This window comes from Homalodisca vitripennis, chromosome 2, assembly GCF_021130785.1.
Source record: "Homalodisca vitripennis isolate AUS2020 chromosome 2, UT_GWSS_2.1, whole genome shotgun sequence".
NCBI lineage: Eukaryota > Metazoa > Arthropoda > Insecta > Hemiptera > Cicadellidae > Homalodisca > Homalodisca vitripennis.
The window spans coordinates 147,287,259-147,303,965 of NC_060208.1; the positions used below are offsets into that span (position 1 = coordinate 147,287,259).

Sequence of the window (16,707 nt, forward strand, 5' to 3'; positions counted from 1 at the left end):
ACACATTCCTGCCGCTAGGCGTGTGTCGCACAACCCATTGCGAGCTCAGTGACCCCAGTTCCGTTGTCCTAGTGCATTCTGTTTGTTCGTAGTGACTGTTTTCGCTAACCCTGTTTTGTTCTTGTTTCGTTTTTTGTCATGGCAAGTTTAAGTGAACAATGTGCAGCTGTGAAATTTTGTTTTTTACTTGGTAAAAATGCTGCAGAAACTATTTTAATGTTGAATAAAGCTTACAAAGATGATGCTATGGGGAAAACTCAGGTCTACGAGTGGTTCGCTCGATTTAAAAATGGTGACATGTCGATTGAAGACAAACCTCGTTCTGGATGTCCATCAACCTCTCGAACGGACGAAAATGTTGAGAAAATTCGTGAACTTGTGCTCACCGACCGTCGACAGACAATTGAGGAACTATCAGAGAGTAGTGGGTTAACTTGGAGCTTGGTTCAGCGAATTTTAACAGGAGATTTAGGACTGAAAAGGGTTGCTGCCAAATTTGTTCCTCGACTTCTGACTGACCATCAAAAGGCACATCGAGTTGAAACTTTTTATTTGGAGATTTTAAGAAGATTTCGCAACAGTGTTCACCAGAAAAGACCTGATTTGTGGCAGACTGGAGACTGGTTCTTCCACCATGACAACGCACCGGCACACACAGCCATCTCAGTTAGGCAGTTTTTAGCCAAAAACGGCATGGTTCCGCTGCCCCACGCACCTTACTCGCCTGACCTCGCTCCATGCGACTTTTTTTTATTTCCACACATGAAAAGAGGCTTGAAAGGTCAACGATTTGACAGCGTTGAAGAGGTTAAGAAAAAAACGAAGCTCGAGCTTGCAGCCATTTCTAAAGATGACTACAAAAAATGTTTTGATCAATGGAAATACCGTTGGGACAAGTGTATTAGTTGTAATGGAGATTATTTTGAAGGAGATAAGGTTGTATTGTAAAACATTTGATAATATATAATTTTTATAAAATAATTCCGGTTTTTTTGGGTACCCCCTCGTACATTTTATTTTGAAACTAACACTAAAAAAAGAGCCAAAATGGAGGGCATAAACCTGATGCTAAATAGCATGAAAATAAAATAACCTACTTCTATAAAAATTGACTTAGAAAATATTTGAGTTATGTAACATGTTATAACATTGTGTAAGGAATACACAATTAATAAATTATTACAATTAGACTAGGATTAGGATAGTCCACTCTTTTAGTTCCGGTCTATTCTTAAATTCCTTAGTTCCAGCAAATTATAAAAATAAATAAGCTAGTATGTTACATAATAAAATACAATATCTCATTATATTCTGTTATATTTCCATTTTGAAATAATGTAAAAAATAACATCAAACTGTAACATACATAAGATATTGGAGATAATATTCTTCAATCAAATAAATGTTAACTGAAACTAAAATAAAGATAAATTAATTAAAATTGCTAGTACTTTTAGAAATGTGGATTCTAAAATGATTAATTAACTAAATAATTTTTTAAAATTACATTTTATAAAGAATAAAGTAATTGTCTCATTTATGCGTGTTAGGTTCATGTCTTGTTATCACATAATAATATGTCTTACATTGACCTGCACCATGTCTTTTGTCTGAACTGCATGAGCTATACTATACTAGCACTCACCACCGTGTCTGTGGTGATTCAATTTGATTCAATTTTCAACAATAAATTTTATGACAGACAGAGAATTAATTTTTCTGATTAAGAAAGCTGTTATGAATAATTCATTATGTTTGGCACTAGGAGGTTAAGAAACTCACTTTTGATTCTTGACCACTGCTATGAACTGGTGAAATTAAGAACTAAGAACTAGAACTAACTCATCACTAAGATGAAGGTGGCTTCCACAATAGTACAAATAATTATTGTACTGTCTTATCAAAACCGTCAACAACTATCAACCATTAAAAATTACTATATTCTACATCAGACTCTGTTTGAACTACAGGTATTTTATCAGATTCAATGGACATTATTAATTTCTACTATATCATATGAAGATACAATGTAGTTAACGTTACATTTGTATATAATCAACTGTATTGTATATATTTGACTATACAATATATGAAACAATCAAAGTGGTGGTAGGATCACTTACTGCCTAAACAGCAAAGAATACTGGCTCAGGTTTGAAAATGATATAGATTCTTAAATTACAGGCTAAAATTGACGTAATTCTCCATGAAAACGTACTGTACATAGTATAAAATCATTTTTTTAATCAAAGATTATTTATTACTACACAGGATTTTATGAAGTAATATAAATAATATAAAATCGTAACATTTTCATTTTGAGGGTGTTTCTACAAAAAAAAGAAGGAATATGGGAATATTAAACTATGCTAATAACTGAACAATTTGTACTAATTCTTTTATATCAATTATAGGTTTAACAACAATATCAACTACAAATTTAAACACTGACCAAAAATCCTAACTCTCTCAACATTTGATGTTTTGTGCTACAATTACAATACAAATTTATAAATACCTTTATAATAAATAAGCAAAGAAAACATATTCATGCTGGTTATGCATAAAATAGAGCAAAAACTCAAAAAGTTGAATAAAAAATTACAGATACATTGATTTTTACTTGATGTTTGTATTTAATTAAATTATAGAACATAATTTATGTTACTCTGTTGTACATGATATAATTATTTCCAAAAATATGTATGTAAAATAAATTAAATAACAAATATATCAACTAAATATAAATTTAATGTTTATAGTAAAATAAGCAATTTAAACATATAAACAAATATATGTTCTATTATACCATACAAATAGAGTTATAATGTATTTTACTTGTACACAAAGAAAAATAATTTTCAAGAAAAAATGCATAGAAAAACGGTAGATTGATTTAATCTTAGCAATAAATGTTGCTGAACAAAATTTGTTAGAGATCATCTGTTTAAGTCTTTTATATTCTACATAAGATTGTGTCTCTTCAATTTACAACTTTAAATATTTTATTTAAGATTATTGTATATTGTGATTGTCCTAATTCATAAAAAATATAAGCACACATTCATAAATCCAGATTTAGGATTAATTGGTGAATATTGTAGTTACCAGGTCAACATTCAAGAATTGTTTTTTCGGCTCTTACCAAAGGATGTAACACACATTATTTCAACAATATAAGGGAGATAGAGGGGAGAACATTTCTTTACTTTATAATGTGTATAGGGTAAAACTTCAAATTATAAACTTAAGAAATTGAATAAAATTATGAAACATACAGTATTTTTAGCAACAATTAAAATGCTGACTATAATTGAAGGACAAACGTAATGAATTTGTTTGAAATTAATGCACTAAGGAGTTTAACTGAAACCTACAGAAGTGCATTAAGAATATAAAATAAAGCCTATATTTGGTTTGTTTTACGTATCTATGAACACTAAGGAATAAATATCTATAATGTATTTATTGTACTTGTATTTGGCTTAAGTCAGTAAATTTTTAGATTTTTACTATATACAGTAAAAGAATCTTAGTCTGAACTAGTCACCAAAAGATAAAATAAAATACTAATAAAAATGAACAAATAAATAAATTAATGTTAATCCTTAGTTGCCATTAGGAAATGAATATTTAACCTACAAGCGCACTACATCTGAGCATCAACTTTGGTAATGTAACATATTTTCTTTTCAAACAAATAAAATTAAAATTCCCACATCTCATCTAACTAATTACCCTGTATATAACGAAAAGGAAAGAAATGAGACTAGGAAACAAGACTAGTGACGACTTTAGGACGGTAGGGTCTAACTGTGTCCTCCTCCTCTGTGGACGACAGATTACTGCTCTGCGGGGCCGATATGTGAGCTTTTGCTTTGAATCTTTTACCGCAGATGTCAATTTGATAAACAGCAGTGGGATCAGTTATGTACTCTGTGGACACAATCTCCCGCTGGCCATCTTTAGAGTAACATCGGATGAAGGCGAGACAGATCAGCTTTTCGATTCCAAAACCATACCTGAGGAAACAATACAACTTTTAGAGTGTTCAAAAGAGAAGTAATATATTAATACAAATTATGTGTACTAATAAATAACAGCACATTTAAACCAAGAAAATTACTTTTAACAGTGATTAATATTATATAAACTAAAATCATGTTGTGCTTTTATTGTGTGGCAGATTTATCTGAGGCCAACTGACTTTGTCACTGACAAAGCTCGTGTCAGATCCGGGTGATGGATAATATTTCACAATAAAAATTATGTTTTATCAATTTCACAACATATTCAGCAATGAGCTTACTGATTTGGCAACACATTAGCATGTCGATGGTGACTCATGCAGCATCTGACTAAGAGAATGATCTCTTCATATATTTAATCACTGATATTACGAATAGTCTTGCATATACTATGAAATAAATTTCCTGATTTTATTTATGCTCAAGTATTACGAGATAATACAATAAGAAAACAGTTTGTTCCTCACTTGTCCCCCAAAAAAGTGTGATGACCACCATTTTACAGATGAAGAAATTGCACGAATCCCTAAATAAACAGAATTGGAAACCCCGGTAGCATTTCTTGTCTATCGGTTTACGTTACTCCCACTCTCTTCTCCTTGCAAACCTCTTATGATTTACCAAGTATTAACAGTTGTATTAAATAGTTTTAGTGAATAGGAATCCTTGATTCAATTTTCTGGTGTACAGCATCAGTGTCAGCTAGGTTTTCAATGCATTTAGCTCCCAATTATGAAAACTAACTAAATCACTAAACATCCATTTATTGAATGCATAGTCCAAATAATTAAAAAACCACTCTACTCACCAAACAGATATACATTAGATGGAAACTAAGAACATATGCATTAAACAGAGTCGGCTGTAATGCAATGACTTTTAGCACAATGTTTAACACTTTTATACTAAATTATGTTTGGTTGTACAGTAAAATTATAAAAGGTGTTTCATTTTGAAGAATATGTATCAAAACAATTTTTAGTTTTTCTTGTAAAGCTTATACTTTTTAAATATTCAACAATAAAGTACAAATAAGTTTTTGAGTTTTTTCTGAATAACCTATAAAAACTAAAACTGTGCAAATGTGTAGTAATTACATCTTTACAAAGAGACAAATATGATTAAAAACAAAGTAGGAGTACACCACACCACATGTCATATAACAGGGTTCACTGAGCTTACTTGCAAAATTTCAAATTTATACCTCATCTCATTTTCCAAATGTTCTACGGGTAGATTAGACAAACGTACATACAGAAGACACTCAGAGAATGTACACTCCAGCAGACAAAAGACGAACTATATCAGCCTACTAAGCGATAGGTTTTAATAATGCTTATGTTATTTATGTCAGCATTCAAAAAATAAAAGTTCTGGTGAGCTAGGGAGGGTATTACAAGAGTGCACTAAAATCAAATCTTGTAACCAACAACATTGACTTTCCACTATATGATTTTTTAAACATTTTACTCTATGAATATAAATGTTATATGTTAAAATCTCATATGATTGTACTCCGTTTACAAAATTATTTATTCTGCTATTTTCTCATTGCCATCATGGTTACCCATAAGAACAATGTAAGAATATATGCTAACGCTAAGCCAAATCCCACAGAATGAGTGTTATGCACCATCATTCAACTCAGCGTTGTCTATAAAAAAATGAAGTGTCATGCAAATTTTCAAATCTACAGACCAGTTTGTTTTTGAGACATCATGAGAACAAACAGACAGATATAAATAACATTTACCCAACCTCCGATTGATAGGCTGAAAAGCATTTGAAGTTTAACATTGTTCTTAAGGGGCTAAATTAAATATGGCTGCTCATACAATCAATTCTTGAAGCAGAAGTGAATGTATACTGGAAGACATGACGATTCCTGACAAACTTAATGGTCTCTGATCAAATTCTCTTCCAACAGAAACAGTATATCGCTTTCCTGATAATATCTTGTAGTACGCATTGGCTTCTGATTTTCCGCAGATACCACTGATTACAGAATATTCTCTTCAGTTGTTTTATTCATTAACCCTCTAAGTGGCAAGCGACGTCTAAGACGTTCTATTTACGCCGCCGTGACGTGGCAAGCGACGTCTTAGAAGTCGCTTCACATTGCCGCTTATAGCTAGGCAACCGATAATTATTTTTACGCCTAGTTTGCACAGTTGCGTTCACCACTAAATTTCAAATACATTTCATATAGTATCATCAACATCACGATGAAATAATCAATGGTACTTTTGGCATTGTTTTTACGATCTTGTGTTAGTTTGTTTATTCACTGTTTCCTGGTACAAAATTTCATTTTCAAGTTTGATCACAAACAAAAAACTAAAAATAATAATTTACTGTAATAAACTGATCTGGTAGATCTGTAGAAAACCTCTTTCTCTTCAAAATAAAATATAGTATGCAAAGATTCTACAGCATTTAGGTTGTTTTTTACCAGTTTCAACAAAACAACTTTTTTTGCTATTTTGCAAAAAAATTTATTTTTTATTTTTTTCATTTATTTTATTTATTTTTTTACAATTTTCAAACCTTTTCCTTTGGTATTTGTGGGTAATTATTGTTTCTACCTTTGGTATATAATGTATTTTCTGTAACTATGTTTTTATTATTTTTTACAAAGTGTCAAAGTTACAATTTTAGTTCGGTCAATCAACATTTTTTGGTTTTTCACATGATAAGTCCAATTCAGGTTTCAAGAAATCATTTTATTTTGTCATAATATGAAAATTTAACTCTTTCTGAAGAATTCAGTATGCAACATGACTAGGTTAGAGTAAAAAATATATTTTTGGTGAATTTCTAAAAAATACTCTGCAAAGTGGCCAAAAAGAGCTTGCCACTGTGGAAGTTTAGCATTGCCACTTCTAGGGTTAAGGTTATTATTTTGCTGATGCGTTAAACAATTTCACTCTGCACTGTAGTGGTAAAACAAGAAAACTACAATTACTTCCTTTGTTTACTTGTAAGACAGGACCTTATGGCCCTAAATTTGCCACTTTGTACATTATGAATATGATACAATTAAAGTCATTTGATTGGTTGATCGATTATTTAACGCTGCTATATGTTAACCTGAAATCCTTCTCAAATGCATTTTTATAATTCTTTGATGGCGGTGGTTTTCTCCCTATGACTTCCAGAAAATTATTCTCTTGATTTATTTGGTCTACATAGCAAGAATTTAAATAGTTAGATCCATCCCTCTCCCCATGTATTTACAAGCATACACTTGGATGCAAGAAAAGATGCAAAAATTTAAAAGATATCATAAAGAATGATGAATAAGATAAATGTATTACCATCTTATGACAGAATAACAGTTATTGTGCGTATAAACAATACAACTGCCACCATTTTATTTCAAAGACTACAAGTACTGTTTATTGTCTCACCCTGCCGATGTGATGGATCCAACAAATTGTCCATTGCGATAGACTGGTTCGTTGCCCCACGGCCAGATGTCCTTGTCTGGATCTATCTCTTCTAGCTCAAACAGGACTAGGCGCTGGGTAACCCCTTGCTCTCTTTGTTTCTGCAGGGCTGCCTGTCCAATGAAGTCTTTCTGCAAGAATACTAACATTAATATAAATAAATATTAACATTATAAGTACATAATACTCCTCTCGATGTGTCGTGATGGGTAAACATCTCTTGATAATAAAGGTCCTTACCAGACCTAACATGATATCATTATAAACTACTGAAAACTGGTATCAGAATTTAACAAAAATAGCTACAATATTAAAAATCATTGATTTTTAACTAATGAATATTGGAATTGACCCATCGCTACTAGTTAGTACATTTTATCAGTACATTTACACTGAGTTTTTATAGTAAAATTTTGGGGAATATTTCTGGATTTCTTAAAAAAAAATATTCCACCTTTCATGGTTTGGATATCACTTGCCTTGTTTATGCTTCCACAATCTTTTCCAATGGATTTCACCACATATGTAGTGGTTCAAGTCTGTCTGCCACTTTCTCAACATAACATTACTATATATATATATATATATATAATAATTACTTCTATAGTTGTAAATATTTTATTTTGATTTAAATAGATAACTTTAATTTATTGGTGTAAGTGTGTGCTTATTGGTTATTGGATTTAATTTATCTTCCAATTATTGAAACTTAGTTTTCCTTGATATAGTACATTTACAGTAGAGTGGTACAGCTTGTTGTGTAGTTAGGGAGGTATTTTGTTGTTTTTACTATTTTACTTCACTAAAACTAAGGGAGCACTATTAAAGGATAATGTTGGATTGTGTTATCAAGATAATGAATAAAAGTAAAATATTTGCATTTCATAAATAATTTTTATATAAACTCTACATCTCAACTAGGCCTAACTAGTTGTAGTCATATCCGGCTACTGTCAACTACATGTACATGTCAATGATAAAACAAACAACTGCCTATAACATTAAAATGCTGACAAAACTTTTTGATCAATCTTTTATATAAGGAGAATATTTTTTTCCACTGGTTAGCGTAAAATTATAACTAGTCAGTGAGGAAACAGTCTTTCTGTTCATACCTAATTGAAAAAATAGTGTACTATAGGAAACAATATCTGCAGAAAATAACTAGGTACAACATAACTTAATTTAAGTTAACGTGAAGATTTAAGGGTTAGCATGCTTTCAGTGTTTTTTACTACAGCATGCTATAAAACCATAACAAACCCCATTAGTAGTTTAAAAGTTTTATTATATGTTATTAACTGGTATCATTATCAAGAATAGATTATTTTCATTTGAAATATATAGACCAGAAATAAATAAAGAAAAAAAACAACTTACATCCATTTTGACACGCATTGCACTGCCAGCCTCAAGCGGGGTTGTCATACTGGTAAGATCTTCTGCCCATAGAGGAATAAACTTTTCAATCCTCATGAACCTCTGTGTCAGCACTCCAACATCACGGGCTCCGTAGTCCCTTCCTATCTGTAAGAAATGTTAAATATTGTGACCAAAGTATGCAGAATTCAATGGTGTGTTTAGTTAGATAATTAATCAGATTGTTGTACTTTAGGTTCTGGAAGGGTACAGTAAACAATTTCATATTAAATTAATTCCATCCATTCATCAAGTGTTGATGTGTCTTTAGTTAAAAGGCCTTGATTTATACAATGAGAAACACAGAAGTATGAAGCAGTACTGCATGTGAACAGTGGAAACAACAACATTCTCCCATTCTCAGGAGTCTTAGCTGCTCTTTAACACTTCTGTTTAGCCCCCCAACCTGTAGTATAGTGATTACATTGTAGACACTCTTCTTAAATTTGTATGGATTGGAATAAAAAACTTATGAAATACTTATACTATATACTTATACTGTATATCGCAGTGAAAATAATTTTTCATTCTGATAATTATTTCAAGTGCTAATAGCCTTCTGCGGCTGAAAGGATGAGAGGGGATCCTGAAACACTCATTTCGAGTCCAACTCACGGTAAGTACATAATCACCATGAATTAGAGTAAGATTACATACAGTATAGCATATCATCATTCAAGCACACAAAACTTACCGTGATAAGTTTGCCATAGACATGAAGGGCGTACTCAGTGGGAACGTAAAGGCAGTAACCTGGCTCTCCCGTGTGCGTAAGTGCCATCACCATAACATCCGACGCATAACCAACATCTACATACTGAAAACCAAATTAAAAATACTTATTAGATTGAAAAAAATAATAATACAACTACATAAGTGTACATTAACATCTTATAAAATAAAAATACAGAAGAAATCTGATTATCCGAGCTGCCAGATTAACCAGATCTGTTTTAAAACCATTAATAGTCCTTTAGGAAGCGTGTACAAAATTACAATGAATATCCTACGTCTGCTATTGATGAGCGTGTGCGCGGTACATTGCGTCTTTTGCAAAACTCTACTGGCTGTTGTTAGTTTGTTATTAACCATTTGATGTGTTACTTTAATTATTTTTATGAAATATAAGGTTAAAACCTTTTAGATTTAATTTTCAGTAATCTAGAGTTAAGTTTCATACAATGAATTATAGCAAATTTATAAATATTATAAACCGTATGGGGAAAGTCAGGGTTATTTTTGAGAAATTTCTAATTGTAAAGGTGAGTCTTGTGATACCTTATTTTAAAGGTCTCTTGATTTTTAAAAATATATTCAATTTATCTGGCTTTAAATGAAAAGGGTGTTCAAAAATCTAAAAAAAACCAGCTTTAGCAGGTTTTTAATTGTTAATTTATTAAACAACTTGTAAAACTCCAAATGTTACACAAAATAGTAGAGAACCTATTCTTAAAAAAAATAAAAAAGTTTAGTTTAGTAAAAATTATTTACATTTTGAAAATAAAAAAATGCTTATAATTTTTTAAAATATTAAATACAAACCGTATAGTTTACATTACACTAAATCAAAAGTAGTAAAAATCAAAAACATTTAATACATTTAAACTTCAATTGTCATAAGAGACGACGAACAACTAGTAAATTTGAACAAAATATGATATTTAGTACCTTGCAAGTAAATGGTTTCAAGAAGAAATCTGTATTGGACAGTTCACTGAGCAGTTGACGAGCCTTGGGCCCTACAATGTTGATGACTGTGTACATGGAGGTGACATCATTGAGCACCACTGAGCTGCCAGGAGGCATGTAGCGCCTCATCCATTCGTAGATCCTGGTCTGCTGGTTTGTGGGTGACACCATGAAGTAGCTGGTAACACAATCATAATGTGTCCATGTTAGTATTGAGCTACCAAAAATGAATTAACTGAGTAGGAGCAGTCATGAATCAGCAATGAAACTGACAGTTTACAATAATATAGTTGCTGTGTCTTATCAATAATTTTTATGCATTATACAAATTATTTCCCCTAATATTTGCCTTTAATAATTATGTTCTATGAAAATAAATGAGCAAGACATCTAGAAAAATAAAACAGTAATATATTGTACAAATAATTTCACAAAAGAGGCGAACCTACAAAAAATGTTTAACTCAAGAGTTGTAGTTAAATTTTACAATTCATAGGAGACCATTGAAATCTTATTTGAATTATGGAATATTAATAATGAAAGTAAGAACTGTTTAGTATTTTAATCTAACCACTTTATGATGTTATAAGCTTATGTAAGGAAAAAACTGGAAAACCATCTTAGTTTAAAGAGAATAAACCTATATAACCAGAACTGACATAAATTGAAAGTAACAATTACAATTCTGTGTTTCTCGTCAACTAAAATGTATTTCTAAACACTATAATACAATTTGCGAACTAAATGCACAATTTTAATAATGGTGTAATAAACAATAGATTACAATAAATTCATTTTTCAGTAAAAACTTTGCAAAAATTTAGCAAAATGGTGGGAACAAGACCCAAGTTCAATGATTGCTTAAGTTTCAGCCAGGGTGACCAGACATCCGGTTTTAGGAGGACATATCCTCCTTTTTTATGTTTGTCCTCCTGGCTTTTGAAAATTAGGTAAAATATCCGGCTTTTATACGAACGCCTTTATGTTTGAAAATAGTAGCATCACATAAGAGGTTGACTCCCAAGTTCCCGAAGACTTTCCATGAAAACTTATCGCAGCGCACGCGTAATAATGCCATGGCCTGTGAACTGAAGTTAGATTTTGTTTTGTGTTGTGTTGTCTATGGCGTCACTGACACTTTAGCGGCAATCCGCTACTCCTTTTCTATTTATGTATTATGATAGGTTAACTATATTACAATATGTTATGTATTACTATGTTATAGTAATAATTTCTTATATATGTCTGTAAGTTTGGCTTACTAATAATGTAATGAATCAATGAAAACTGTTTAATTTCATTAACTCCAATCATTTCACAACATACATTTTTAATATCGTGTTTTGAAATCACTTATAATGTTAGGGTTAAAATTCTAACAATTAATTAAATCCTTTATCAAACACAAAATTTACCCTCAAATAATACTTTTATCCATCAATATACATGTAAATAGTATTATTCCATTTCACTTTCTGATTTATATATGAAAACAAATCCAATTTTAGTGTGTATTCTTTTAATTTGCATTATAGTACACTCAAATACCAAATTAAAAATGTGTTGTTTTAATAATTTATAAATAAATATTTTTTCTAGTTTATAAGAATACTAGCTGACCCGGCGAACTTCGCACCGCCATTTGATTCGGTGAAATACACTCGCTGACCATTCTCAAGATGAACCGACAAATGTAAAAACAGTAGGATGGCGTTTCATGAATAGGAAATGAGAATATACGCCAAAATTGCCTCATTGCAGTTTACATATCGACCAACTTGATAACGCATGATTTTATCGTAGGTGTTGGAGGCTTGGATTCCAAAAACTGCCATATCACTTCCTTTAGTAACATATTTGCAGACATATTTGATTGATTTTACTGAATTGCAATACTCAATGTTGCAATGTGTCTTAAACGTTTTGGAAAGTAGTGGTGATATGGAACAATCCAAACTGCTGTCGACCACAATAATCATTACCTTTCACTTTTATTGTGATAGTTCGACCATTATCATCGATTGACCGACGCCCGATATAGAGGATAGCCATCATTGCCTGTAATAGTCTCTGCCGTTAATTTTCGTGGATACCGTTTTGAACAGGCACTGTTGACCATACACGGTGATTGAGGGTTGATAACGCCACATGGACCATGAATCATATTCTTGATTACATCATCTAGGTCTGGATCTGTTTCAGGATCAGGGATCTCAGCACATATCATATCATCAACTGGTCTGGTTGAATTTTTTCTACCAACCAAATCAGAATGTGTGCATGGGGCAAACCACGTTTTTGCCATTCAATTGAATACATCCAGCATCGAGTATTCCCGAAGACACGTTGATTTACAATAAAGTTCATCAGTGTCAGGATCTTTTGTCTAAAGACACGTGCTGTGATGTCGTGCCGAATCACTTGATGTTTTGACCAGGAAGTAACATTTCAACTATTTCTATCCATTTTGGATTACATGTAAAGGTATATAAATAAATCTGGTTTACCGTAATGACGAACATATGTCATCGCATCTTGCGCATATTCATGCATATGACGTGGACTACCTGTGTATGTCGCTGGCAGATAGTCAATCGACCAATATTTTATGTATCTCCATCAGTGCTAATTGCATCGCGCAAATGGATATACTCTTCTGATCTCAGTTTGGCTTGATTCAACCGAATGAAATTAAGACGCTCTGTTTCGATTTTTTACATACATATCAACGCAGATACTGCTGAAAAACAGCCGACGAAAACGCAACAAATAGTTATCTGCATTTTGACGAATCATCAAACGGTATGCATAAAAATTCATTGCAGAAAGCTTCTTGTTCGTCTCTTCACCTGAAAAAAAGAGGGCAAATTAGTGAACATATCCATATTCTATATACAATTTTATAGTTATCTTTGAGAACATTTAATTAAGTTTAAGATTAAAATATATTTATTACATTATTCATTATTGAATCATTCAATTATTATTTGCTCAATATTTTCCAAAGAAATAGCCTCTAATCCCTTAGTTGACATCAAAGAATTTTTTTTTTTTTTTCATTTTAACTAAATTTCACAAAGCTACATTTATACAAAAAAAATAGTATTTACCATTTTAATGGATTTATCATCTTGATATTGAAATGATATCCATCATCTCCTTGCCAAAACATCAGTGGATATTGCTGTGCATCATACGATCGGTGTGTGTGTTTCATATATTTTTTGCAGATGCCCTGTATCGCGACGTGTAAGAGCAATATCGCGTGTTTCCATGTTTTCACCTACAAACCCAGGATGGCAACTTCATCTATCGTTGGAGCATTGAATCTGCGTTCATGTGTTCCAGCTGGTCGTTTGTATGCTCTTATCACAACTTTGTAATCATCACTTGGCATAATTGCGCTCCAATGCAGTCTTAAAGAGCCTGATCAAAGCATGATGTTCATCAAGAAAACACTGAAGATCTGAAAGAATTGTTTCTTTTCGTTGCTGTGTTGATCTCATGTCGGCGGATCAAGTTGCTCCTCAATATTACCCATAAAGTATATTTGTAGGAAGTTATACTGTCCATCCACAACTGGTAGCAATGATCCAATTCGATGGTTGAATTTGACCTTGAATCTGTAAAGATAGCAAAGTTTATGTAATTGAGACAACAAATTTTATTAAGGACCTAATAATAATAAAAAACATAAAATCATTTTCAAGAATACATGAAATAAAGTAAATATTTATTTTATCATTAATTACCTTGATGTCGGAATTAAATCCATGTTCTTGAATTATGTTTGCCCCAAATGATGTCATTTGAAAACAACTATTGTATTTTTGAGTATTAGCAAGGAAAATGTCGTGATTCTTGCGTTTCTCCAGAAAGCAATGATTGCAATGGATCAAGGAGGGGGGAGTCAATATTGGCAATTTTACTTTGCCATTAAGACAACACAATCCAAGCGACTCTCCAACAAACTTCAATGCACTACAATGCCCACAAAACAACATCCATTGGACCAATAAGTAAAGATACATGCGAACTGTAATCATAAGTGCAATCATAACTAAATGATGCTCTATTCAAATCAAACAGCTGATGTATTCCTTCTTGCGTGTCGTGTCGAACTTGATCTAGTTGTTGATCAGTACGATTAGCTCGCCGATTTCGCATAGCCAAGCGAGCTGTTTCACGGGCTTCCTCTCCTTTGCTCTTGAGATTGAGAAGCACGAAGTCGGGGCCATACCAACAACGAAGCTCTTGTCGTCCGATTTCACGTTCTTCTTCAGTAGAATTGTTCACAACGTTACGAAGCCATCTTGCATTACGGTTTTGTTGAGACAGATTTGATCTTCTGGGTCGCGGCATCTTTATAATAATCCTCTCAATGTTCACAAACACTCGCAAAATCGTTTAATTGCGTGCTAAAACAAAGTTATCCGAACCGAAAGCAATCGAAGTAATAAGTTGTTTTTGTCTTTTTTAAAAAACCAACAGATTATTGCAAAGGTAAAAAAAAATCACTTCATGATTGACTGATTATTAAGTAAAAATGAAAGGACAATCTATATGTCAGTAGCCATGATTTCATTTTGTTTGACTGAGTAACCCAGAAAAATGACACAGCCAGCTGTGAAAGTGTCAATCAAATTTACAGTTGTTTGTTTACATTTTGGAATTCAGGCAATTGTTTATTTCAAGATACAGTTTTTTTTACTCTATGCTTTCAAACTATAAGTGTAAAGAAATTTAAAATAGTAATTAAATGATATAAACATATGTTTCTTTTGTCGCATTATATATGTTTACAAAGAACAGTGATTAATTTGAACAGGCTCTTTCACTTAATAACATATGTTTGCTGCAATGCATTTCTTTACGGGTATTTCTGTAATTTTTAGAGGCCAGTGGGGGGGGCGGAATCCTGAATCGGGAACGGAGATAAAAAGTATCCTATGTGTTTCTCCCAGTTCTTAGCTACCACCTACCAATTTTCAGCCAAATCGGATCAGCCGTTCTTGACTTATAAATAGTTGTAACTAACACGACTTTCTTTTATATATATAGATTTAATGGAGTCCTCCTTTTTCCTTCAATGACCTCCTTTTTCACCCCCTAAAGTCCTCCTTTTAGAAATTTGCGTCTGGTCACCCTGGTCACATCATCTTTGACAAAGAGAAAAATAGAAATAACTTTAGCTCTAAATTTCACACTATCAATAGTGTCTCTATTGTACTGGTACACTGACATTTTGCACTACAAAGTATGTAGAGCGAGGTCATGTATATTAATTGAAAATTCAGTATGTGTAAAAATATAACTGTCTCCAATATTTGGATAAGAAACAGAAATTTCTTCTGACTCAAAAAATTAGAACTTGTACACAGAGTTGAATTTATTTATTACACTCCTACAATAAGATTTTAATTTAATTGAACTTTGTTTTTTTGATGATCCTAGATGATTTAATCTTACGCTATGATTGTTTAATTTATATAATAAAACAATAATTACTATAAATGGTAACTGTTGTTTTAAAATTTTCTGGAATAAAATATGTATGAGTGATGAAATAAATGTTTTACTTGTAACATGAGGTGTATTTATGCTCCAAATGGAAATTAAAAATAACTACTTAACAAATAACTGATAATTTGGTACTCCACTGAAATAAATGCTTCATTTGACGATTGTTCTTTTTTCTACAGGATATTTGATGTTTATGAGGTTTTGTGAGTGTACTATTATTATCACTCATGCATTTAATCGTGCTTCGCGTTCCTCTTGTGATTTGTTTTGTAAGTGCATTTTCCTTTTATCAAAGCGTGAATGCTTCTTGCCTTCTTTTTAATTTGTAAGCTTCTCTTGGCGCTTTTGTTTATTTTCTATAAACATAGCTTACATTGTGTTGTACTTTATTTTCACTTTCTTTTTTTCATTGTCCATTTGAATAGCCGGGGTCGTTACCAATAATCAAAGTTTATTAAGTTTACTTTTTAATTAATTTTACTCCCACACATTATGATGGGGAATATTGCAAACAATATATACATTTTTGCTCAATCCAGTAATGAAAAATGGTTCAATTTAAGTAATTTTATTCGTATTTTTGCATCATGACAATATAC

At 31.9% G+C, this 16,707-nt stretch overlaps 1 pseudogene; it reads right to left on the minus strand.

Annotated features, from left to right (window-relative positions):
* Positions 1-912: 912 nt before the first annotated feature.
* Positions 913-16,707, minus strand: part of LOC124354866 — a 50,674-nt pseudogene continuing 34,879 nt past the window's right edge.